The following is a 3,436-nucleotide window of genomic DNA, read 5'->3' on the forward strand; positions in this document are numbered from 1 at the left end:
GAAGCAAAAGCCACCATATTAAAGTTGAATAAGGCAACCCAACAGACAGAAAAGATTCCTAAGAGCAGGCGCAAGAATCGGTGATCATCTGTCTCACACTCAGTCATCCCATAAAACCATTAAGATACAGGCTGTAACATATATGCAGAGGACCTGGAGTAGATCCTTGTGGGCTCTGTGCTTGCTGCTTCCGTTTCTCTGAGCTTATATGCATGTCATTGGATGGTTTAGAGGCACTTGTTCAATAGTCCTTGTGTCCTCTATCCCTACAGGTTCTTAAACTCTTGGTGGCCTCTCCTCCACATGGTTTCCTGAGCTCTGGGGACGTGGCGGGGTGGGGCGGGGTGGGGGGGGGATTTGCTGACCTCCCATTTTGACTCACTCTTCCTGCAGTCACTGCCTGTGGGTCTCTGAATCTGTTCCCCTCTTCTGCCAGAGAAAGCTTCTTTGATGATGACTGGATACGGGATTGATCTATGAATATAACAGAATACTAACGGCAATATTCTTACATGGCCAAACCTTTTTTTCTCCCTAATTTCTTACCCTTAGATTGATCGTGTCTTAGTACACTTTTTTCCAAAGTGACATTATTAATTATCTCAGTAGTTATATTTGTCCACTCTTACTTGAAAGGAACGTAAAGATCATATGCATATTCTCTGTTGCCTGTTAAAAGTCACTTTTGAAGGGATGGAAAGACGGATTAGCAGTTTTGAACACTCCTTTGTCTTCCAGAGTACCTGAGTTCAGTTCTCAGCATCTTTGTTACCTGACTGCTACCTCCAACTCCAGATAGATATCTGTAGATAGGTAGATAGATAGGTAGATAGATAGATAGATAGAAACATACATACATATATACATACATACATACATACATACATACATACATACATATATAACAAGTCTCTTTAAATTAAAGCACTGAAAGGTAGCTGTAAATCATTTAACCTTTAACTCAGAAATTGGCAAACAGGGGAACATCTCTGTGAGTTTAAGACCAGTATGATCTATATGCCAAGTTCCTAGTAGCTACACAGTGAGAATCAGTCTAAAATGCCAATTAATTAATAAATTTACAAGAAAAGTTTAAATTACAGTCTAAGTAGAGTCTATCAGAGCAATTGTAAACCATATAGAACATCACTGTGATGTGTTGAGTTTTTAATTATACTCCGTAGTAACCAGTTTCCCTCCCTCGTTTTTTTAAAGATGATCAGGAAGCAATATCATTAAGCCTTGAAAGTACAAAATGTTCAACAAGCACATGGTGCAAATTACTTGGTCTCTAGTATTAAAAGTAGATTTTTTTAAAAAAAATATTTATTTATTTATTATATGTTAAGTACACTGTAGCTGTCTTCAGACACTCCAGAAGAGGGCATCAGTTTTCATTACGGATGGTTGTGAGCCACCATATGGTTGCTGGGATTTGAACTCAGGACCTTTGGAAGAGCAGTCGGTGCTCTTAACCACTGAGCCATCTCGCCAGCCCTTAAAAGTAGATTTAACCTCAAATCTGCCCACTCCATTGTTGGTATTGCTAGGAACTGAAACGAGGGCTGTTGTGTATGCATGAACCAACATGAAGTCATGTGCCCAGTGCAAAGGGAAACACTTAAGCAGATCATGCTACTAGAGATTAAGAGAACCTCAGAAGCAAGGACAATTAAACTAGTTTGAAAGACAATGCTATGAATCTACGGTGAAAATGAGGTCTCTGCGAATAGGTTTGATTCTCCAAAGACAGAGGCATGAAGAATGTAGCTGCCACATGAATGAGCAAGTGTTCCTGGGAGTTTGGCTCTTCAGGTCAGTAGATCAAATGTGATCTCAGGTGGTAGGGAAGACTAAATAGATCTGCTTGTTTCCGTAGTGAAAAATGGCAGCGTGTGATTAAGCTCTCATCCCACCCAGGTCCACACTAGGCTCACCCAGCCATGAGTCACTCGCTCAGATGCGCTGATTGCCCTGGGCTGAGCCAAAGCAGTGATTAAACAGCTCAGAGATTGGAGCTGGAGGGAACCTCTGAACTAATCCTCCTTCATGCTTAAATTGAAGCTGATTCTGGAGGATAGCCAGTGATTGCTAGGGATTTAGGATGGTCTTCTGCAAACCTTCCACAGGAATCATGCCAACAGGCTCTCTACTGAGCAGATGAAGGACGGGCTGGGGAGCCCTTGAGCTAATTTGTTTTTCATATATGGCAAATGTTTTCAAATAAAAATTATTAATTGTACTTTAAAAGCTAACAGTATAAACTGAATTTTCAGTTCACCTTCTTTCCAAATGGTGTGCAAAAATAGTTACGACACAAATGAGTTTTTTACTCTACTCAAAGTGACTAATATTCCTTTAAAGTAAAGCACTGCTATTGTCTCTACATAAGAATAGTTAAGTCCAATTCTGTCATATAGATAGGCATTGTTGTAATTATCCTGAAACTTCCTTCCTAAGCTACTCAAAATAATAGCCTAAAAAATAAATGGCGCAGCAGGTTGCAACGGATGCTAGTTAGCTTTAGTAGTTGACCTTTGTGATAATGTTGCCCTCATTGGTTTAAGTTCTGTGTCTAGGTTGCCAGAGATAGCCATGTATTCATGTAGACACATAATTTTATGTCCAGGTTATCTGTGTATACTCAGCTCCTCATAGAGAAAGCTTAGCTCTATACAAATTTCAAAATTCACATGAATGTTTAATTGCTCAAGCATGAAGCATACTTATGTGTAAGAAGGACTTTATCCAATCATTACCACTGTGCAAGGTTTTAAAGTAAATACATTTTGGAAGGTTATGAGCTTTGTCTTCATTGTGTTTTTTTTAAAAGCTAGATCTCATTATAATTAGATACCCTCCCAAAATGGAGGACAACCTGACCTCATTCTTACTATTGTCCAATCTCAGGACCCTGAATTGTTTGGATTAGAGCTACAGCTACGTGCTGTCATGTCCAGTGTGGGCCATTGGGCTATGCACAGACAGGCTGGTCTCCAGTTGAGCTGAGGTCTGAACCTCAGAATGGTGATAATTCACCTACATGACACTGACACGGTAGGCATTCCCTCATGTTCCTGGAACTCTGGCTCCTGCCTAAGTTACTGCCTCCACAGCCCCCACAAGAGAAGCATGGCTGCTAGAAGTCACTTAGGCAATGTCCTAAGCTTCTGACCTTCAGGCTAAACTTCTCCCCAGTTACCTAGCAACAATAAAGACCATAAGAGGGGATGTTAGGCCCCACCTCACTTTCTTACTCCTCTCTCTCACCTTCTCACTCCTCTCTTTGTCTTCTCTCCTCTCTCCTCTCCCATTCCTTTGTTCTCTTACCTCTCACTTCTCTCACTCCTCTCTCCTCTCTCTCTGTCCTCTCTCCTCTTCTCTCACTCTCTCCCTCTTACTCTCTTTCTCTCTACCCTTCTCTCTCTCTCTCTCT

Source organism: Mus pahari, chromosome 9 (genome assembly GCF_900095145.1).
Source record: "Mus pahari chromosome 9, PAHARI_EIJ_v1.1, whole genome shotgun sequence".
In the NCBI taxonomy this organism is placed as follows: domain Eukaryota; kingdom Metazoa; phylum Chordata; class Mammalia; order Rodentia; family Muridae; genus Mus; species Mus pahari.